At 35.9% G+C, this 24,580-nt stretch overlaps 1 protein-coding gene across 5 annotated transcripts in view; it reads left to right on the top strand.

The window, feature by feature from the left end:
* LOC122568882 (RYamide receptor-like) overlaps positions 1–24,580 on the top strand; it is a 349,767-nt gene that overhangs the window by 81,593 nt on the left and 243,594 nt on the right. The window contains exons 4-5 of one of the 5 annotated variants that reach the window (XR_006317233.1): positions 358–2,045; positions 2,119–3,129. The exons of 3 other annotated variants lie outside the window; for them this stretch is intronic. The gene's annotated coding sequence lies outside the window, so the exon portion shown is untranslated. Of the gene's footprint in view, positions 1–357; positions 3,130–24,580 lie in introns of those variants that run through there. One more of the 5 variants, XR_006317232.1, reaches the window with a different exon arrangement.

The following is a 24,580-nucleotide window of genomic DNA, read 5'->3' as shown; positions in this document are numbered from 1 at the left end:
GTATAAAAAGAGAAATTCGGAATTTCGGAACGTAAATATCATAGAGAGTGAACGTAGAGACATGACATTATCGTAGACTCATAAATCGACCTTATTTGAATAACCGAATTTCTGCGAGTAATGTATGTTCCGTTATAAGTATGTTTTTTCTATTTTTATATCAACTCGGTGTCGAATATAGTACTTTTCAGCCGAAGAAAGAAAGGAGTTCTCACATAGTGATAAAAAATTTACACCCAGCAGTAGATCAGAAAGTGATAACTGGCGAACTAGAAGAACGTGATCATAAAACATTTCCATTTGCTTATAATATAAGACACGGGATTATTTACTTACTACTCTTCTTTGTCGATTTAGATCCATTCCTAGACGATAAAAAAATCTGTACAATAAATTCATCTTACAAAATTTATAAGGTGAAAAAGCGACGATACAGCTACCCAGAAAAAATAATTAAAGATTTGCCAATGCTTTGGGCATACTCACAATTACTGTCGCAGAATCTTCAGATGTGTGAAATGTACAAAGAATCGCCTCACTTCAGATAGCAAGAGAACAAAACAACAAGGAGAATATCAAATGTTCTAATTCGCAGGGCGATCGTCTATCCAGTTACAAAGGGTGCATAATATATAAAAAAAAGTCCGGCTATGCAAATAGCAACGAAACTTCAACATAGAATATAGAATGATGTCATTAGAACATTCCAATAGGAGAAAAGGACTGTTGTATGCAGATACTGCTGGACAACGCGGTAAAACAAGAATAAACACTTTCAATCAAGACATTAATCCTGAACAAAGTAATAGTAAAATGACTAATATGATGCAAATATTAATGGAATTATAAAATATTGTAAGCGAATGAAGAAACAAATAATTTGTTAGAAAAATTGTAATTGTCTCTTTCATATAATATAACGCTTGGAATGCTAAAGGCAATAGCATTTAGCCCCTGCCAAGGCAATACCGAAATTCAGGCATATATAAACACTGCAAATGTTGACATACTTTTAATATTAGAAACTCATTTTACGTCTCATAGTTTCTGTAAAATACAAGGCACTTTACATAATTAATATTACATGATGAATATTATAATATTCAATATATTCCTCCGAATGGCAATGCTCATGTAGATGTAATCAACAGCGATAATTATAAAAAATATCATTAAATTGTTAGCGTTGTTGAGAGATAGAGTTGCTAGCGTTGTTGAGTTGCGAGAGTTGCTTGAGATAGAGTGTGAATTTTGTATTTAGTTCCAGTTAAACAACCATCATTTTCTGTCTAATTAATGTCTGTATAGTCAACTTATCATAAATAAATTGTAAATAGTCGGGAAAAAATTTATATCTAAATTTACCCGATACTACAAGTGGGTATATATTGCATGTACATATATCAGCACCGGTGAATGAGGAACAGCTACAGGGCACAAGCATCGTTGCAGAAGGCCGGTTCGGTCCACCAATCGTCCCCGCAGTTTACAAACCTTCTAGGTACAAGTTGATTACAAATTTTGTCATCAACTTGGCCACAGTTTCATAGAGTTTCTAAAAGTTACAATTCCACAATATAATCAATTAAACAAAGCAGTAAACGAATTATACTTATTGGTTTATAGCACTGATGAATGCTTAATGATGCAAAACATTCATCAAAACTGTTGGATTTGTACATTGTATAATAAAAGATGTACTGAGAAACAAGATTACTATCAAATCATGTTTAGACCTCACATTTCTGACTTCTTTGTAGTAACTGCAGCAATTAACACCCTCTGCGCTAACAGAAAGGCTGCCTGGACGTCACAACGTCAAAACGGATTAAAATAAGTTCGGTGAAACCATTGATGACTTTATTCAATTAAATATCCCATTAAAAGCAGAGAAAGATATAGACGATGCAGTAGAATAGTTTAATACTGTGCAGCTGTATGGAGAGTCACATAAAAAATAAACAAAAAACCAATAGTTATTATCTATACCATCGTCCAAAAATGATAGAAATACTAAATGCTAACAGATCACTTAGAAAACATTGGTAGCATACTTAACATCCGTACGATGAAATGCTAATAAATAGAGCTACTAGAAAACTAAAATATTTATTGCAGGAAAGAAAGCAGCACTTCGTAAAAAAATAATTGGAGAACTTGATACTTGAACTTGTTTCAAGACACAAATTACTCACTTCGATGCGTCGCTAGAAAAATGAAACAATCAACAAAATCAATTCCATGGATTAGAACGGCATGGAGAATGGACAAGGATGGATAAAGAAAAAGCAGTAACATTTGTCAAATATTTTGAAAAGACTTTCCAACCGACTAACGGCGGAGACGAACATCCACAAACGAACAATTGCAACAGAAATTGGAAACACCATTTCAACTTTTATCTCCTATCAAGTAGCATACTATTGGAGAAGCAAAATCCGGTAATCCGCAAATTGCTAAACTTCAAGAAAGCTCCTGATTTTGGCTTAATAATCGTGGAAACTCTAAAGGAACTTCTAAAGAAAGCCATTACTCTTCTAACTCTCATCTACAATGTGATACTGGGAGTTAGTTACATACTTTACCCATAATTACTACATAATTAGTCTACATAATTAGTTACTTGGGAAATAGCCCAGATTATATTAGTTCCAAAATTAGGTGAATCTACGGAAAACGTTTAATCTTACCGACCAATAAGCTCGCTATCAATTGCTTGGTACAAACTGCTTCTGACGAGATTTAGACTCTTTCTGAATACTGAAACACCAATTCGGTTTTAGGCATAAACACGCCACTATCGAACAAATTTACAGATATCTTATTAAAGACAAATTTTTTATTTAAAAAGATCTTAAAAAATACTTTAGCTGCTTTCCTCGACATTTTGCAACCTTTTGATAAAGTATGGCATATATGATTATTATTTAAAATTAGAGAGCAACTATCCCATCCGTATTATCTCCTTTTGAAATCTTATTTTTCCGATAGACTTTCTGAAGTAAAATTTCGGAAAACTACCTTCCACCTAGATCTAATACGCTCTGGTGTTCCACAAGGAAATATACTGTGTTGAGAAACGTTAAGTTGGTATGATCGCTAGTTCCTACAAGCTAAGTTGGTACCACTCTTTTGTCTTAGGAGTCGACCACATGTTAATTGTCTAAGTGTATCCGGTGTGTTCAGACGTTTTGTACGAGGTGATGAAATATAGAAAGTATAAATAGAATCTGTGTGAATTAATCAAATATCAACCCCAAATCTATATTTAATAATATACTGGGCCCAGTACTCTACACTTTCCTCGCCGCTGACATACTGACAAAGAGCAATACTGTAATTGCAAGATATTTCGACAATGTACAAATCTTAGCCTCGGGCATAGCCTAATCCAGACGTAGAAATCTCGGAGAAATTGCAATCGTAGCTTTATTGAGAACATAAAAAATAGAAGCAAATACCAGCAAGTCGGTAGATACATATTACTTTTACAAAGCGAACTAAAACTTGTCTGGTAGTCTGGCAATCAGTTTAAACAACTTGGCAATACCGCAATAAGATGTAATTAATACTTAGGTGTATGAAAAATGACGCAGAAATTTACGGGGTCTTATTGGCAAAAAATCATAACTCGACATTACAAACAAGTTATTATTATGACACAGTATCCAAATTTAAAGGTTATTAGAAGATGATAGAACAAAATACTACTACAAAGAATCTTATAGGCTGGTATACTGAACACATAAATCGATAAAAACACTGGAACATTACATGTTAAATAAGAAATAGCACGCATTAGCAAACACTATCACGAAAGCCTCGAAACCTGTACAAACTGCCTGGCAACGAACTTGACATGTCTTTCTAATGAAGAATACTGAGCTCACTTTTTATTGTAGTACAAGACCTTTAATTGCATTTGCTTGCATGTAAGAAACGAAGGCGACAAAGTTATTTATGTAACTGGAACAGAAACTTGCATACTTCTCAACCAGGGTTGATTTACGGATTAGTCGTAAGTATCATCTGGAAACAGAATGACCCAGATTGCTCTAACGAAACGTTGTATCTCTTTCGCCATAGTGGTTTATACTGTTACTACATTTATGTACTTAATCTTCCATCAAAAAATTCTGTATTTGATTTAATACGAACTTGGAATATAATTATTGTCGTACTTATTTATGTAAATTATATATTTTTCTAACAAAACAGAAATAGTATTGCTTAACAAATTATTGGATAAATTGAAACATCCGTAGCTAATGAAAAAATAAAAATTTAAATGAATCTTCCGAATTGACTAATCCAAGTGATACTGTTTTCTTTACTTATATCTTGTCGCAAGCATTTTTTCGAGAAAGTTTTCGTCTTTTTCAGGAATGAATTCCTTCAAATAGTTTCGAGACTTTTAACCCTTTCGCTTCGGCAGTCCAGCTCGCCTAAGTGCCCTCCCTGTACGGAGGCGCGCGCCACAAATGCGCACAGTGGCGTGATTGCTGTATAAATGTTTTCCTACGTCTTAAATAACAACTGTGCTGAATAAAATAATGATAAAACAATCTTTGCTGCAATATGATAAGTATAATTTTCGTCTTTAATATGAGAAGATTTACAAAATTACATGTACATTATTGACTACAGATGGCACTAGTGTATGCCTGATATATGGGGTACCGATCGTCGCGTGGTCGCCGCCTCTAAGCGTCACCCGTACCCACAGGTCATCTAGCCGGCACCCGAAGCGAAAGGGTTAATAGTATATAATTTATTATTACAAAAAATATTTCAAAATTTGTTAAATTTTAATATTGCAAGATATTGAATATGCATACACTATATACATATTTATACTATCTATGTATATATCAATGTTGGCGGTCTATGTATCTATGTATATAGATAGTACATATTAGAACAGCGGGTCAGATCGCCAGCATTACTCTTCGTTTGTCGTCTGCTTGATTTCCGACTGAATATTGCTCTGCGGCTGTATTTATGCTGTTTGCAAAAATACTTACACGTGATTTTGTCTCCAGCGGCGGTGATATCACTTTTTCGGCTTAAATGGACACTCGTGTATTCCGTACGTGGAGTTCGTTTGATGGTTCTTCGCGTGGAGTAGGCGCGTGAAGGAACATTCGCGTGCAATTTTTGTATTGATTTCTTAAATTATCCTTTATATATACAACTGTTCACATTAGTATTCAAAATAGAATAGCTTTTTTAAAATTGGACCACATTGACTTGAGTCTTTTTAAGAAGCTAGAAAGATTAGTTTACTAGATGACGTGTAAAAGAATTTTGAAAAATTGCATTTAATTGGAATCGTCGGAAATATAGTAACGGTTGCTTCTCACAACCTTTTTATCTGGATCAGTAATAAAAATGTAGAAAATACGTGTTGTAGATTTATGTCAGTTACATACACGCTGAAAATTTGATGCACAAACAAGCAACAGGCATTCAAAGATGTAAAAATCGGCGGAGAATCGTGGAAAACAGCGAGTTTCGTCATTTTCAATTGTTTCTAACTCGTAGCAATGTTAACAATCTTCGTTCGTTGAAATGTTCAGCAAGAAGATATATAGCTAACACAAATTGTTTAAATTTCTATTACAAGCTTAAATAAAAAAGATATAAAAAGTGATCTTCTTACACATCTTATGTTTAGTTATTTGGTCCAATTTTGAGAAAATTATTCGGTTTCAAAAGACGTCGGAATATTAATGTGAACGACTGTAGTAGGTTTTTCATTGAATTTCCGTTTATAGCTTTTTTGCATTGGAGGATACGGTGTCCTCAATTCTTTTCAGGTAACGAAATACAGCAAAACTATTTGTAATTTGTCACAAAAATACGAGAAGAAAACTTCCTATTGCATGACAATCTGATTTATGCGAACTTGAGGATTAATTATTCTGTATACATTGATACTGCCGTTCTAGCTTGTTGATGCTTACCTCGTTCGATATTTTCTTGTTGGATTAAATATTTTTAAAGCAACGAGCTATGGTAAAAATACCGTAATAAAAATAAGAAGAGAAAATCTTGTTATTGTATCAGCTTCTGAGTTATAGGAATTGGAGAGTTAAATATTCCATCTATACTGATACAACGCTGATACTGTGTTGATATTTATCTTGTTTCCATCAATCGTTTACAGTTGAGCTAAATTTTCTAAACTAAGGAAGTCCGAGTATGAAAAATGAAGATTTAAACATTCTGTCTATTACGATTTGTTTTCTAATCGTCCGCGTAATATCTATGCGTTAATTAAAATTCATAACGCCGATAATTTTAATCGAAATTCACATCAGTTTCGTATTAGTATAAATTATATAGTGCAAATTCCCAAACTCTGTATATGCTGACTTTGCGTTATCTAAGGGACGTTCTGTTATATACAAGTACAAGCGAAAGCCACGCAGCATCATTTTAATGAAATTATCCGATGCGAAATAAGTTCCCATTATTTTGGGGAATTTTGCCTCGGAAAACTGGTTCATTCACGAACGATGCCGTTCGTTACGAAAATGGCTTGTTATTGCCGTCACGTATTTTTAGTCGAGTATGGAAAATAGCTTTTTGATGGCGAAACGCACGCAGGCGATCCATTTTAATCAGACTTAATTCGCATGGTTCCGCTCCGACACACAATGCGACGAATGAACCATCGAGTTGTGTCGTGTCCGTCTTACAATAGAAGAGTAAAATTAAGCAGTTGATTTGCCAATGGTTGGTATATACTTAATACCGTCGAACCGGAAAAAATAAGGAATTTTATGCCGAGTATTTTATTTCAGAAGACATCTTGAAACAGTTTATATGAAATATTCTCTTCTTCTATTCAATTATGGTTTGTGTCTTTAATTTATATTTTTAGAATATTTATAGCTTTGTATTACTGAACTGGATAACCCAATATGATATAATTGGCAAGGGAGCAATTCTATGTGAAAAACAAGATCTATATTTTTGACTGTTTCGGCTCAATTTTTCACATAGAATTACTCCCTTGCCAATTGTACTATAATCATAGGAACACCCTGTATGTGAATTTATTGTAAATTCTATATAAACTGCAAATGAAAAACGATGGGCCGTGCCTTCATACATTGAGGCATTGGAAGCATTTGGAAGAAATTTTAATGGTTTGATGCATAAGAAGAATTGCTTATGTATCTATATGTATTAAGAAGTTTCATTTTTGGAGGTCGACAAAGTATGGAATCCTTCAATGTTCAGACAAATTGGCAATATTCTTATCCTCTACTTCAAATAAATGAAATTTAATATGAGGAAAATGATTATTTTATTATCCAAAGCTTTCATTATACATTGTTTTTGTTTACATATTAGATGAGTATAGAAGAATGTTTTATAATCCAAACTAAAATACATGTTAGGTTTCCAGAGAATCATTGAATATTATACTTTTCAATTGTATACATATAGCGTTCTTAGGATCTATTTAAATATTAGGAGATATTAAACTTAGTACTGTTTCTTATACAGATTATGATAGTATTATTCTTTAGATTTTCCACTTATTTTCAATTTATTTTATATAAAAAATTTAACGAACTTCAAAATACTCTACGTTGCTGATAACAATCGAATCGAGCTCGACCGATTTTAAGGTTCTTGAGAGTATGTTCTATTTGTTTTTCATTTGGACTTTGTTGATGTTGTAGTTGGCTGTACTCTTTGTTAGTGGGTTTATTAATGGTCTGCTTATTATTCTTTGTGTGAGGCCTTTGATGTAGCTAAGTGAGATCTGGTACGGAGTTGCAATCTCTTGAAATGTTTAGAATTATTTTTAGAAATCTCTTTCATATCTTCTAAGTATTTTGTGAATGCACTCGCGCCGTGCACTTGCACATGTTTTATATATCTAAACGGATCTTGTGTCCTGTCGACAGTGAGCTTCCTTTACCTATCAATAGAAAGGAACCTATCAAGAAAATGGAACTCTGATTGTTCTAATGGATGTTCGTACAAGTCTAGCATGGCTAGTTTCCAAACAAGTCTAGTTTTGAGAATAACGATTAGATAATTTACTTGCTTTTTTCATTGTATTGCTTCTTGTTGAAATATTAATTCAGTATGTGGATGCTTGCTTTTGCTATCGAATAAGTTTGTCTTTAATTTTGAGGTTAGTTGCAACTTGTAAAAGATGGCGTAAATTGCCAGTTGGTTCTTTTGGCTGTCGGGAGAATGTGCATAATGCAGTGTCGTGGGAATATGTATATGATTTCTCACATAATGGGATGTCGTTAAATATAAATGTTGAATAGAGTACGATCTACAATGGACCCTCAGGGGACTTCCGCTTGAATAGGTTTTTGGGAGTCTCACGTGCAACTAAGATACACGTGGTATATCAAGTAGTTTGCATGGTCTTGCAACTAGTTTGGTATTATTTCGATTAGATCAGGTGTTGATTTGTATTACCTCAATTATATGTCTATTGTGCCATATATTGTCAAAGATTTTTTAAATATCTAGTAGGGCCAGGACTGTTGATCTATTTTTATTCAACTCAACAATGATGTATTCTGTTACTCTAAGAATTTCCTGAATCTTTGAATGCCTTGAATCTGATTCGAAAGCCTATTGTTCCTTTGTTATTACATTTTGTTGCCTGATATGGTTATTGAGTTGCAAGAGTATTACATTTTTTAAGATTTTGCGCAGTGTTTGCTTTTCTTTCATTTGGATATGGAAATCGCTTCTACTATTTTCTAGGATTTACGGAAGTAGGATAGTGAATAGACTTGTTTGAAGATGTATCATAATATAGTTCAAGTATAGTATAGTTTCTCTGGGAGGTTTTTGATCTATAGTGTTGAGATTTAGGATTTTGTTGTTCTTTTAATATTCTAATAATGTGAATTATTGTAGGTGAGTATGTTTTGCTATTATATATACATGTTTAACTGAACTATGTTCGTATTAGGTAACGAAATTTTCCAAGAGTGAAACAATGTGGTTTATAGAGTTGTATATTATAGAAGCTTCCTACGAGGAAACCTTATCCTTGTTTGAGAAGACAGTTTCTGCCCAGGTTTCGGGAGGGAAATTAGACGCGAATTTAGACTATAAGGTCTTCTCTATCTTCCAGACGGACTTGTAAGTGATATTAATATTTGGCTTTGTTGCCATTGTATAATATATACTTGTTTTGGGTGGAGCATCTGATTTCTTACTTGAGTGGTAAAGGTATTCTTTAGTTTGTGTTCTGCGAGTCCAGTCTTTTGTATTTGTTTCGTGTCTGTTTCTATTTTATACAAGTTGCAGGGCCGCGTTGTCAACGTTTGGCAGTAGACTTTGAATTTAGACATGGACAATTTGAAGACATGGTCTTTTATAATCTGTTAATTCCTTTGTCTGTGTGCTATGGGGAGGAGAGACCTGAGTTCATGGACTGATTGGAGCAGAGTTTCCCAGTTTGTGCATGTTATAATTTTATCGATAAAATGTGTTTGTTGTTTGTGGAGACGAGGATGATTAGTAAATGGTTGGGGGTCGGTCGTGAGTGATTTTATACTCTGTTTGCATTAATAGGTTCGCGAGGAACATGTTTACTTAAGTCTATGGTAGTTGTTAGTGTTGGTGCGGTTACGAAGTTTGTTCCCGTTTGTATTAAAGATGAAGTTGTTTCATATATCATATTTTGTGTTGAGGTTTCCTGCTATGAGGAAGTTATAAGTGGATATGAAGTTTCAGGTGTTAATCTCAGTGTAGGGGATAAACATGCTGCGATAGTTAGGATTGTTTTGATGTTCATTCTAATGAATACTGTTTCTATTTTTACTGTCAGGTTGTACAATGTTTACGGTTTTGAAATATTTGCGTACAAAGGTGTCTATATCTCCGCTATACCACGTGGATCTGTCTTTCCACATTGTGTTGTAATATTTGAAATGTACATGTATGTTGTTTATAGGTTTAAACGCGTTTCTAGACAGAGTCGGGGCTCAAAGATTTTTGGTCCTAGACGGGTGGCATTTGAAAGTAATCGGCGTTCATCTGAATGCGGCAACAGACCAGAACACTGGCCACAGTTTGCCGGGTGATTTTCTTTGTAACTGTAGCAAGTCGATAGGAATTTCACGCAATTCTAGTGCTTGTTGCAATTGGTCGAAGTGTGTTCGTGCGTTTAGCAACGGAAGCACGGTATGTAAAAGTTTTTAGAGTCATATCTTTCCCAATAGGCTCATGAACGAACTAAGATTCCAGAATATCTGTTTCTAACTTCTTGGGTTACTGTTTCAGATAAGACTGTAGTTTTACATGCAGTTTCTTTCCCAGACGTTAAGGATCGAGCTTCTGAAATCTTAATGCAGGTAGCATACCCTTGTGCTTAATTTTCAGCAAGCCTTTTACCACTAGGGTTTTTTGGTTTCCAGTGAATAGGTGTGAAATCGAATACCATTTGAAATGCAAAGTTCTCTGAATTTTCTACGATGGTGACTGTCGAGAATTGTGATCTGATTTCCCAGAAATATGATTTCTAGCCCAAAACCATATGTGTTTCGAGAACTTTTAATTAGCGCTGTGAGTGAACATAGATGAGGAGGGGAACGGTTGAGTGATTCTGATCCGAGTTTGTGTTAGAGATTGTGTGGGTGCTGGGATTGTTTTGGAAAGATGTGTTTGTCTGTATATCGAAACAACTACCAAGATTCGGAATGGATTTGATGTGAATGCGTTATAGAAGTGCTGTAGTCCTATACTCACAGGCTTCGAGGTAGATGTCTGAATGATGGTTCTTCTTGATGAGTTGCTCGGTAATGTGCAGTGCTTCCCGATTTTTATCCTGTGAAGTTCCCTATATTGTTTTAGTTGTTCTTAGCTTGTTCTGGGTTTTGCACGAGGGACGCGTTGAGAGTGTGGATCGAAGGTAGTATCTCCACATCCTGTTCTCTTTGGGTTGCAGAAGTTTTGCAATCTTCCGTTCGTGGTATGATTTCGCTAACACTAGGTGTGTATCGAGTATCTACTACTGAATTTTCGCTAATGATGCCCGTGTTATCGTCTTCTACTGGCGAATGAGAGGAGTCGATGGATCTTTATACGATTCTTGGTAGCTGCATTTTTAATTAGCGCTTATGAATACATGTAGAGTTGATTTTGGCTAAAAGATTCAAAGGAAAGCGGCGACGCAACGGCAATTCGTGACTTTATTGACGGCATGCTTAGCTGAGATTGCGAGACTATCATCGCAGATGTTAGACGACTGCCAAGAGATCTCATTTTATAAATTTGATTTTATTGTTACGCCTCAACACTATTCATTTTTACATACAACGATCCCAACTTTACAAAACATTCCTCAACACAAAAACATTTTACGATTCTTTAAATGAAATCCTATCTGTTTAGTTTTCTATTCCACCAATCCAAGAAAACATTCCAGAATACTCCCCATGAAATCTCGTATTCTATCTGTTGTTTATACAATTATTTAGCAAAAATGCCCTATAATTCTGCATACGAGGTTCTATATTGATTTGTTTATTCTGTAATACTTTACAAAAGATCTCATATTCTCTTTTATTTATTTAATTCTTTACATTCACAATTTGTCCAATTTGGACATTTGGTAGAATTTTATTTGCTTGATTATCATGTGGGTGGCTACCCCCAGCAGGGTACCATCTTCGCGTTTGTTAGGTTATATCCTTTGTGAGATCCGCTGGGTGTTTCCTTTTCAGTCTTCTTTCTATGTTTGATGCGTTGATCGTTTTCGCAGCCAGCCGGTTCGGGTGTGTTGCTATTCCTTCGCTGTACTTTTCCGCGCATCTGCTAATCTCCTCCTTGACCGTTGGTATTCCCAGGTCCTTCCGTATGTCCTCGTTTCTAACGTACCATGGGGCGTTTACTATCGTTCTAAGAATTTTAGCTTGTATTATCTCTATTTTGTTTATATGGCTCATTGCTGCTGTCCCCCATGGTGGTATTCCGTACGTCCAGATTGGTTTTATCATCGTTTTGTATATCTTTAATTTATTTTCTATGCTTAGTTTGGATTTTCGACTTGTTAGCCAATGCATTTGTCTCCTTGTTGTCTGTACTTTGTCTATTATTGATTTAATATGCCGTTTCCATGTGAGTTGTGTATCTATGTGGAGTCCTAGGCATTTGACCTGCCTTGTTTGTGTTATGTGCGTGCCGTTCAGTAGGATGTTTGGTGGTATCTGTTCTCGCGGTGTGAATGTAATACGGTTGCATTTGTTGGGCTTTGCTTTTATTTGTTTAACTCGCAGCCACTTTTCTATTTTTGTGATACGTTCTTGTAGTAATGTGACTGCTGTCTCATGTTCTGTGTACAGCGGTCCTTTCATTTACGCGAGTGCCTTTTTTACGCGGTAAATTATAACACAATTATATTTTTATATTTTTATATCAATTATATTTTTCTTTTGCATTGACAGACTTCGTTTACGCGATTTTACGCGAACGGATACTGCGCGCAAGTTGAGGGACAGGTGTACTTTTGAACATGAATTATTTAAAATATAAATTCTATGATCTTATCATATTGTATAAACATAATCCATTTTTCTATACATTGTTTCTTATTTTCACGCGACAAATTTTTTAAAAAATAGAGTACTCCCTCGGTGTTGGAGAAATTTGATCGAATACGTAGCTCGACATATCCTTCCGAATATCATAACATTCTCTCTGGGAAATGCAAAATTTTACGACGACTCTCTTGCAGAACTAGGAAAACCGTACCTATTCCATTGGAACTGACAACCTCTTTTCATAGGTTGTCGTTGTCTTTAAACGAGCTTGGCATATAAATGCGACGTTGCTTCCTCTGCAGTACTCCTACACTGGCAGGAAAGCTTCTACGATAAAAATGTAAGCACATAGGTATCGACGGACGGGGCACGTTTATGCGATTCGACCATGCCAATCGTTTCGTTCGTGACTGGCTTCCGCTCATTTCTTTTTCTTCTGCAACTTGTAACATAAACATCTAGATTTTTTTAACTCTGCTACGACTTCGTCTTTTCCTATTTTACTCAAAAATGTAGATCTTTTTTTTTTTTATTGAAAATAGAGTTTAAGAGAGCGAAATAAAATAAAGAAAAGAAAGAGCTTATTTTATTACATAGATTCTCGTTCAAGAAATTTAAGAGCGAGTGGAGCCTTGAATTTAAGATAATTGGGAATTTTCGCAAAAAATTTATTACCGTGTTTACGCTGCTTTGGATTTTTATGAATAAATTGAATAAAAATAAATGAATAAGTCGATGAAATTGACTAGGAAAGAAATGTTTTTCCTACTGGATATTATAACGACTATTCTACATACAATAGCTTGGGCTAGGTTTGGATTAGGCAATCTAATTTTAAGTCACGATGAATTGATTATACTTTAACATTGATAATAAACAATAATTAAAATTAATGATAAAAAATTAAGAATCAATAATAATAGAGAATTAATAATATTCTTCCGTTTATAGGTTTCGAGATATTTCCAGATATGTGGGACACGCTGTATATAACACGATAAAATTAAGTTCTTTTTGTTATTTATGCAATGTTTATCAGACAACGTTACTTTATGACAGGCAGTTTAAATAAAAATAAATAAAAGAAAGGTTACTACGGAGAACAAATAAAGTAAAGATGCCTTTGTTGGGAAAAAATTATACATATTTTGTAATAAAATTTACAAAATTTTGTTTAATAGCAAAAGAAACTTATAATATCTTTTATGTCAATATGTAAGACAGAAGTTTGTAATAAACGGTCGAACGAGGCAAACAATAACTATCATTCCCCGTTTAGTGGATTTTTGAAGGTTTATAGCAAGTTACGAAATCCGGAGAACGCTTAAGGCAAACGAAAATCTCGCTATTACGGCACAGGAACTGAAAATTTACACGCAGGTTTGCGCAATTAATTATATTAATTATAAAAGCGGTCACAACTACATACTGACAGAAGAGTGCATAAAGAAAACCGTGAAACCGAGAGCCTCATGCTTGGATATATAAAGGAACCAAAGAATGCGTACAGAAGATATACATACTTTATATTATATTATGTATATTAATGAATTAAGATTTAATTTAAAGCTATAAACTAAGGTAGACACAAAATGTATCAAGCGTACACATACGTAAATATATTGTAATAGGTATAAGGCTCAATACATAAACAAACAACAATACAAGAAACGTGACTATCTTTCGGCAGCAAGGTACGAGGAGAGAACCCTAGAATCGAAAAAGGAGCTGGTAAAAGAGCGCATAAAGGAAAGAGAGAGAAACTGGGGATTGGCCAGGAAGAGAAAAGAGCAAGAAAGAGAAAGAAGGGACTAGAAGAGGTGAAAAATGGAGGGACATGGAGGGAAGCAGGAGAAGAGCAAGAAAGTTGGACGGGAGACCAAATTGTAGAAGGAGGAAGGAAGAAGGAAGAGAGAAACAGAAGAGAGGAGGAAAAGGATAAGGGAATCCAAATACAAGAGATACTACAGGAACATAACCAAAGATGAGATACCAAAGTACTTGGAAGGGAGGATGAGATGGAAGGATAGGAAAATTATAGCCAGGTTCAGGTGTGGAAACGAGACCAAAGCGAGGGAACACTGGAAAGAGGAGGAAGAAAAAAGGTGCAGACTATGTGGAAGGGAAGAAGAGGACCTGAGACATGTAATGGAAGAATGGGAAATAACGGGAGGACCAAAAGACATGGGAAAACACTGAATGAGTTTAGAGAAGGACTAACGGAATTAAAAGCAATAATAGAGAAGAGAAGGGCAAGGGCAATACAAGACGGGGAGGAAGGAGAAGAAGGTAGCACAGCAGGGAGGCAAAAGATCAAAGGACAATAATGTGTAGCCATAAGTTGCAATAGTTTGTAGTCATTAGTTGTAGCGACTAGAGATAAGAATATGCCAAGGAGTGCAATATAATAAATGTAAGAAATGTAAACCGAAAGTTCGTCCAAAGCCGAAAGGCACGGACTAAAAATAAATAATAATAAATAATAATAATATAAAAGCGGTCACGTCGCGTGAAATAGATGGACAAAGGAAATAAAATATTGCCGTACGTTTTACGTGGTAAAGGGATAACATTTTAACAAAGAGGAAAGAAAACTAAGAATTTTGTTAGGATCAGTGAAAATTAAATATACCAGGTAAATGACAAACAATATTTTTTTTTATTGACATACATATATCACAGAGTCTAACGAGACACGATCAAAGTTCTCTTGTATAATAAGTTATTAACAATTAATACTAATGGATATACAAGTTATAGATTGTAATGGCAAACAATTTTCACAATTTCACAAGTTACAATTTAAATCACTAATTTGGTTTATTCAATTTTCTGTAATTTTCGTAATTCTAATTGTAATTTTAAAAAACATTATAAAACATACAAAAGTCGCTCATCGTCTCTTAAAAGCGAAAAGAAAGTTTGTAAATTGCGCAAAGTTAAATTAACAATAGAATAAATATTTTCTTTTATAAACAATAATTATATTCTTTGTAACGTTCTTTCGCGTCACTCATATTTTTAGCGTTTTTCGACGTTATTTGAGTATTTTGAGTTAAACTGGACAACTGGACACATAGTATATATATAATATTATACAATATATAATTGTCCAGTTTAAATACTGAAATAACGATCGAAAACGCAAACGAAACACAAAAATGTTAAGTGACAGGAAAAAATGTTTTATACAAAAATTATATGACATCGAGAGTGGTACACAATATTTTTGTCTGTTTGACTTGCGATGGTGTTTCTGTGATGGTCATGTCGAAATTTAAATAATACGAGGAATCATTCACGGAAATACGTATTTTACTTATACAAATATATGTATTGAAGTGGATGGACATCATTTCGAATATCTGTTAAGATCAATTTTCCTTCATCAAATTATCATGATTATTTTATTATCATGTATGAAGGTCGTGATAATGTAAGTCATTGGTTCGATCTTACTCAGCTATAATGCCACGATGATAAAAATATAAACCCATTTAAAAAAAACATCGGTGATCTTGAAATTTTGAAAAATATTACTTTGGTATTTATCCTTCCGAATCAAATAATGTTCTTCTCTGACATTTCTTATCATCAATGATAAGTGAAATACCGCGAGCGATCAAATTAAGTGCGACAACCTGTAAATATAAATTGCATAAAATTTATATATATATATATATATATATATATATATATATGCCGGATATGAAAGGACACCGGGACCTTTCTTTTGGAACGTCTGGGAAGGTCCCCAATACTTTAGTCCAGACTTTTTATTATAGTTGCAATTAAACAATAAAACTGAGGAATAGTTGTTTATGTCTAATCCGACATTGTTGTTATGCAATAGAGAAGATATTGACTAGTGCAAATATGATTGTTGCAGGATGTGACAAGTAACCGTGGTAACTAGATACTCGAGAAGCTAATGACAATGATCCTAGGTTCAATAACAAATCCGTGATCAACGGGATAAGAAAAATGCGCTTTCTTCCAAAGCCCAAATTGTACTCAACTTGTTTGTCTACGGTACCAGTATTAGTGAACTAACTCTTTGTTAAGACATAGAATATCTACCGAGCGTAAAAAACCCTATGTAACTCGCTAATGCGACCTCACGAGAGGATGACTTCCCGTCACGATGATGCTGCGGAGGGAAACTATGATGGGCTGTGTCTAAGGATACGAGGTCATCGGATTCGTGGAGATATGCCTTCGTTCGGAAAGTGAGGGAAATCGACGTTGCTGTTAATTGGTTAATTTCCATGTTGGTGGTTAGAGAAGGATGCTAGCCGCCCTTGAGGGAAAGTTGCTAGCGGGAGGCGCCGTTCGTGAGAAAATAGGTTTGCCTTATCTTCCCGTAGTTGGGACAGAGACTGTTTGTCTGTTTGAGGGACTTTAGTTAACTAGATCTTAAAATTTATAACGGGCCCTCAGGCTAGCTGTACTGTGTAGATGCATCGATATCTGGTAATCATCTTACTCGAAGAATAGGGTCTGCGCGTGGCGAGCCACGGGACAGAAATCGTTGGAATGTTTACTGTCGAGTGCCGCTACAATTATTTCTTTTTAAGGAGAGCTATGCTATTACTCCGTACCTTTATTAGACAAAACGTTCATCCCTTGTCCGCGGCTACGTTCGGCGACTGGTTGTCGCCTTGAACCCAAGCTCATTATTATAAATCTCGAACAAATACAATCGGATTGAGTGACGACAATTGCTTAATTACGGCTATGGTAGAATCTAGATTAAAGTGTTAAGGGATTTTTCCAAAATTCCAAAGGGAAGGCTTCGGTGTCCTTTCATATTTCAGATTAGTGTCAGATCAATTTCTTTCCTCGTCAATTGTATTGTGATTCGTTGCGACGGGATTTCGGGAAAAAAAATCTGCATGAGCCATCTGTTTACCCTCTCGATATATGATATTAAAATTGAAGGATTGTAAAGAAACCCACCACTTATAAACCCGGTCATTTGGTTTTTCTTTATTGCTAGATGCTTTCAAGGAGTTGCAATCGGTAACAATTAGAAACTCTTGTCCATGTAAATAGTGTTGAAAATGTTTGACACTATTTACGATTGCCAATGTTTCTAATTCGTGTGGATAATACTTGGATTCTGTCGCACTAGTCTTTTTACTATAGTATCCGACGACCCTGTTTCTATCTTCGACTTTATGCATTAAAATGCCCCCATATCCATCAGAACTAGCGTCAGTATGCAGTTCTATAGGATAATTAGGGTCAAACATCATTATTACCGGCGCGTCAGTCAGAATGGAAATAATTTTCTGTCTGATTATTTCGTGTTTCTCTGTCCACGCCATATGTTTGTTATTTAATGCAAGTGTGTACAGTGGTTTCATTTCTTGCGAAAATTTAGGAACAAATTTTCGAAAGTATGAAGCCAATCCTATGAACTGTCTAACTTGTGTGACAGTCGTTGGCGCAGATAAATAACTTAAAACTTTTATATTAGTAGGATTAGTGCGAACTTCTCCATTATGTATTACGTGCCCAAAATAGGATACCGAAGTTTTCAAAAAGCAACATTTTGAAAAATCAAACGAAAATCCGGCGTTTGTGAGGGTATCTAATACAATATTCAATCTTTCTAAGACATCATTTATCGACTCGGCAATGATTACGAGGTTGTACAAATAAACGATAACGTATGACTGAGCGAGGTCACCCAGGGCCTTGAGGATGGCCCTCTGAAATACGAATGGTGCGTTTCTTAACCCAAACGGCATCGTTATATATTCATATTGCCCGTCCGGGGTAACAAACGCTGTGTATTTCGTTGAGTTCGGGTGAAGGGGAATTTGGTAAATCCCATTGGCCATGTCTAGGCTGACAAAGTATTTTCCTTCTTTCAATTTCGCGATTTGGTCTGCAATAGGGGGTAGAGGGTACTGATCGGCGACCGTATTTTTATTTAGTCCTCGAAAGTCTACCCATAACCTATCTGACCCATCTTTCTCCTTCACCAGTAACATAGACCTCGCGAACGGTGAATTACTAGGTCTGATGATTTTAGCTCTAACCAATTCGTCTATTTGCGCACGTACTATTTCTTGCTCTTTCTCGCTAAGTCTATTGTGATTTTTTTGTACGGTGATATTAGGATCAAGTAATTGTATTTCCAGTTGGCCCGTATTTATGCGAGTACGCGGGAAACCCGTAACAAACGATTCTCTAAAATTTTTAAGGATGGAAATCAGTCGACTCTTGTCATTATCAAGTACGTCGGTGTCCACTTCGTCAAAATTGATCTCTTTCTCGTCGGTTTTATTACATGCACTCTCAAAAATGGAGAGGCTATTTTGTTTAATACTTACATCGAACCCTTGACTCAAAATTTCACGACCAATCATGATATCATACTTTAGATGGTTGTCGGGAAGGATATGGAAAAGTATCTCTAAGGTAAAACCATTAATATGTACAACGGATAGAATTTGAGATGTACAGTTAACACAAGCATTTCCTATTCCTCGCATTACCACTAGGTTGGTAATTTTTTCCCCAGAAAATTTCGAGGCAACTGATTCTTTGATCAACGAACACTCGGCTCCAGAATCAAAGTAGAATGTAAATGACTCACCCAGATGAATCAACCTACCGGTTGGAGCTTCCACCACGCAGCAGTCAACTCGACGCTCATTATTGGTGTTGTGGTTTCTTTTATGCAGCAACGGGCAGTTAGCCGCGATGTGTCCCTCCTTATGGCATTTGAAGCAGGATACCCTTGACGACGTGGATGGTTGATTTTCCTCTGAGTTTCGTTTCCACGGCTCCATTTTTATTCTCTTGTAGCACTTCGATTTGTAGTGTCCGTAGATACCACAGCGGTAGCACTTAATCCGGGATTCTAGTGGCCTGTGTCGTTTGGTTTCGCGGTCCGTTGGTGTATTTCTTTTCGGCTTCTCCTCGTAAAAGAAAGGTCTGATTTCGCTTCGAAATTGGTCCTCCGTCTTAATGTCACTCGTGAGAGCCAATTGTCTAAAGCGTTTGTCGTGTAAACTTGATAGATAGAGAGCGACGGCGTTAAGTATTTCAGTCTTCGTCGAATGTTGCCACTTCGTCTTCAGAAGGGAACGGATACGACTGCAGTACGCCCCTGGGGATTCGTTCTCCCCTTGTGGTTCCCTGGATATCTTTATTAACGACGAAGACGTTGTCTCTTGGCCACCGAAATGCGCAATGAATCGTTCCTTAAACGTTGACCAGGTAATCTCTTCACCGTCCATCATTTGCGCAAGAAAATGTGCTGCAGAACCCTCTAAAGCATGATTTAAAGCGCAATACAAGGCGCTGTCTTGTAGAGGGTTGTTCTTCATAAGCAAACTAACAGCTGAGCACCATGTGGCTGGATCGGCACCCGCGACTTCAGGGTTAAAACGAGGTAATGATAATTTTTCAGATTTCACACTCGATTCTTGCTCTTTCGGCTGAGTTAACTGGCGCACAATGGTCGCAAGCTGTTCCACCACTGTTGTAAGAGGCTCTGATCCCACTTCTGGTGTCGAGTTAACATTGGAATTTTGGGCGTTTGGCGAATCTTCACTCGAATTGGCCATCGTGATTATGTAGTTTAGCTGGTCTTTATTGATAGCGATGTAATTATTCCAAGAGTTAACAAGTAATAGCGGCGATCGGACAAACGAGATGTCGATGACAGTGAATTTATGTTCGATGAAGAATGCGACGTGACACAACGTACAAGTAGTATATCTCTGAATGAACTGAATTGCAGTTCAAGTGAAACTGCCCTTATATACTCCTCTCCATACCTCTCAGGTCAATCTTTAACTGTTTTTAAGGAGATATATAATTATTCCATACCTCTGTTAAGTACAAGTTCCTCCCGTGATAGGGATACATTCAGTGAACCGTTATGTCACTTCAAGCCCAAGCCCAATGTCGTATACCTCGAGTATATTGTTATATACCATAATCGGATTAGAACATTACAATTATTTCTTAGTTTTATTACTTAAGTGTAGCTAAGGTAAAAGTCTGGATAAAGGTATTGGGGTTTTCCAAAACATTCCAAAAGAAAGGCCGCAATGTCCTTTCATATCCGACATATATATACAAGCTATATGAGGTTATATAAAAATACAATTTTTGAATCAATATAAGATTTTTTTTTATTTAATACTTTACATTCACAATTTCTCCAATTTGGACATTTGGTAGAATTTTTTAGCTGTTTGATTATCATGTGAGTGACTACCCCCAGCGGGATATCATCTTTGTGTTTGTTAGGTTATATCCTTTGTGATCGCACATCATAATGTCCGACATATTGTACGACTCACCGTATCTACATTTTCATATTTGTTTCAAACTTTACGTATATAATCTGGTAGTCAAGTGTTATAAAAATAACAATGAAATTTTAAAATGTATCCTACGATAGACATAATATTTGTAGCGGTACTTGACAATAAACCTTTCAACAGTTTCTGTTCCGTAGCTCGCTACAAATAGACCCTATCCTTCGGACAAGGTAATTGCCAGATGTTCTTCACATAATTCTAATTAGCCTAAGGACCTGCTATAAATCTTAGGGTTTCTCTAGCTAAGCTTCTATAAACGAACAAATAGTCTTTATCTTAGCATTCAACCATCATAAGTAATAGACATATAAAGAAGGATATTTTCAGATATATAACAACGTATTACGTTTGCTAGAAATAGTCAGGTCACATAAATTATTTCCTAGGAAGTTACCTATACAAACGGCTTATTTCCTAGAAAATTTCAAATTTACAAGGAACCTTGTAAAATATTCTAGACAAAGAATATGGAAGAAATGGTAGAGAAAGGACAGGGTCTAGGCAAATTTGTTTCCTGCGCGCGATTCGCTCGAAGCGACGCTTCCATTCACCAGGGAAAATGAATTTCTTTGTGACGCGTAACGCTTTGTTTCCCTGTCGTGAAACGTATGTCATGTACGCAGGAACATTTAATAAAAGCCATCTCCAATGATGGTTTATCGATCAGCGTTTAATCGCGTCGTTCGATAGAAAGAAAAATCAAACGAGACGTCAAGCTGACGAACAATAATAACGCTACGTCGCGTCGTTTCAGCTACGAGAAACTACCCCGTTGTCAAATGTGGACGATGGGGTCATGTAATTTCGCTAGAGGACCACTCTCCGGAAGTGCTTTAGGCTTTGCCTTTTATAGCCTTGCGCAACCTCATATCCTATGAATCGCTTTTGTTACTGTCGATTCGATTCAAATCAATGAGACTCGCGAATCTCTCATAAAATTAATTTCCAAGTGGAAGAAACAGAACGAATAAGAAAATTTGGTATATTTTGTCAAATTATATATTTTATCGCTTTTGATTTGCGATAAGCGCATAAAATGTATGGATTTAGGTTTTTATGGAAAAACCGTGTAACTGACAGATTTTGGGTTTTTTTTACGCAATTACATATTTTATTATTACTGAGATGATAGAAGAATTAGTTTTAGTAGCTAAATGATGGAAAATGAACAATTAAAATGTTCCAAGTTTTTATAAAATTACATATTTTATCGGTTTTCATTTGTGATGACCATACGTTTGTGATAAGTAATGGGAAATATACATTGAAATTTCAATTGGTTTTGAAATAAATAAAAGTTTTTTTTTATTTAATAATTTACATTCACAATTTGTCCAATTTGGACATTTGGTGAAATTTTTTAGCTGTTTGATTATCGTGTGGGTGGCTAACCCCAGCGGGGTACCATCTTCGTGTTTGTTAGGTTATATCCTTTGTGACGTGAACGTGATACTTGTATGAAAAATTTCATGAAGACATTGGATATCCTTTTCAGTTTTTCTCTTTTGCACGCTGCTACTGCCACTAGGTCAGGAGAGGAGAAACTTCCTTTATAGCGGATTCATAGCGGATTTATTGCATTAGACCTAGAGGTGACCTTTGCTCCAATGCTTGGAAAATGTCTGGCTAGGTGTAATGTCCAGCTATTGAAAGGCCTTTGTTGTTTTTCCCGACAATAAAAGAGAGTCGAGAGGCAGAGAGGCTCGTCGGTTATGGACGTAGTGGACATATGAAAAGATGGTAATTTCATCGGAATCAGGTTCATCGATTTTGACGACCTTGAAATATGTAGTCCAGGTCATCTGAACAACCTTTACCAATGTATATTACCGCCGGTCGGCCTTAGCTTCCGAGACAAATGAAACATCGACTAACAAGTCGAAAATCCAAATTAAACATAGAAAATAAATTAAAAATATACAAAACGATCATAAAACCAATTTGGACGTACGGAATACCACTATGGGGGACAGCAGCAATGAGCCATATAAACAAAATAGAGACATCACAAGCTAAAATTCTTAGAACAATAGTAAACGCCCCATGGTACGTTAGAAACGAGGACATTCGGAAGGACCTGGGAATACCAACGGTCAAGGAGGAAATTAGCAGACACGGGGAAAGAATAGCAACACACCCGAACCGGCTGGCTGCCGATCAACGATCAGCACATCAAACATGGAAAGAAGACTGAAAAGGAAACACCCAGCAGATCTCACAAAGGACATAATCTAACAAACACGAAGATGGTACCCCGCTGAGGGCAGCCACCCACATGATAATCAAACAGCTAAAAAAAATTCTACCATATGTCCAAATTGGACAAATTGTGAATGTAAAGAATTAAATAAATAAAAAAAATCTTATATTGATTCACAAAGGACATAACCTAACAAACACGAAGCTGGTACCCCGCTGGAGGTAGCAACTCACATGATAATCAAACAGCTAAAAAAAATTCTACCAAATGTCGAAATTGGAAAAATTGTGAATGTAAAGAATTAAACAAAAAAAAAAAAAAAATGAAACAATATTTTTATCACCATGTGTTTTAATACTATAAAGCTAATTAGTAAGAAATAAGTACATTGCAATTTATAATTATTAGATTTATTGCTACATATTATAATTAATAAATTGTAACCGTTTTATATTTACCTTTAATTCCTATTCATTTTTACTATATATTTTATTTTATATCGATATCTACTCACAGTTATTTATATTTTATTTATTTATACCGCGTTAACGCTCTGCTGAACTCTAAGGATTTTGACCTCGCTATTCTCTTTCTACTTCGGATTATTGAAGTTACGGTTGGAGTTGGAGCTCTTCTTAGGTTTCAAAGGAAATAGGAGATTTCAGGCAGACAAGTGGAAACTGCTTGACTGTGAAGACTAACCGAGACCATGCTTTATAAATTTCCACGGCTAGTCAAGCGACCGGTTACTGGAAAAGGATTTCCCTTATGCAGGCACTGGGTAGCAGGAGGCAGGCGAAGAAAGTTACAATACGCTATTGATGTGAAAACAATTTGTCGATATATTCTGATTTCGTCAGATTACAATATTCGTAACATTTGTTTTCGAATGTCTACGCTGTGTACACGCTCCAAAATAAAAGATAACAATTTGTTTCCATGGATCTACAATTTTCTCGCTCTTCACACTTCCTCTGATCTGCGTTTAAGGCGGCTGACACAATACATGGCACGAGTCGGGAATAGCCTTGGGAAACTCCCTAAAAGCTTGCGATTCGGCGCCTGTCTCAGCAACCAAATATCCCTGGCGAAATTGAGAGAGATTCCCATATGGAGACACACACAGCTCCTTCGCCAACGGTAACACCTAGGAGTTCATAACGAGGTACATAAACCCCAGACTTGCTCCGACGTTGGTTGTTAGACTGCATCAGTGCTCAGCTTCGTCGCACGCACTCAGCGACGAACTCGTGCAGTTTGCCCGCAAATCAAACGCAAGTTCTGAGCACAGTACAGTAATGACCAATTCGTACCCACCGATACGTGGTCAAAAGACGCAAGCAGTGGACTGTTCGTGTCCGTCCCACAGAATCATACCGACCAATCGATAATAAGGTGTCACGTGCGCGGGACGAAACTTCAGATACGACGACCATGTAAGATATTATTTGCCGCAAATATTCAGAATACGGACAATTCGCAACTGA

Source organism: Bombus pyrosoma, linkage group LG7, assembly GCF_014825855.1.
Source record: "Bombus pyrosoma isolate SC7728 linkage group LG7, ASM1482585v1, whole genome shotgun sequence".
NCBI classification, from domain to species: domain Eukaryota; kingdom Metazoa; phylum Arthropoda; class Insecta; order Hymenoptera; family Apidae; genus Bombus; species Bombus pyrosoma.
The sequence above is the reverse complement of the archived record's forward strand: the minus strand, read 5'-3'. Positions and strand labels throughout refer to the sequence as shown.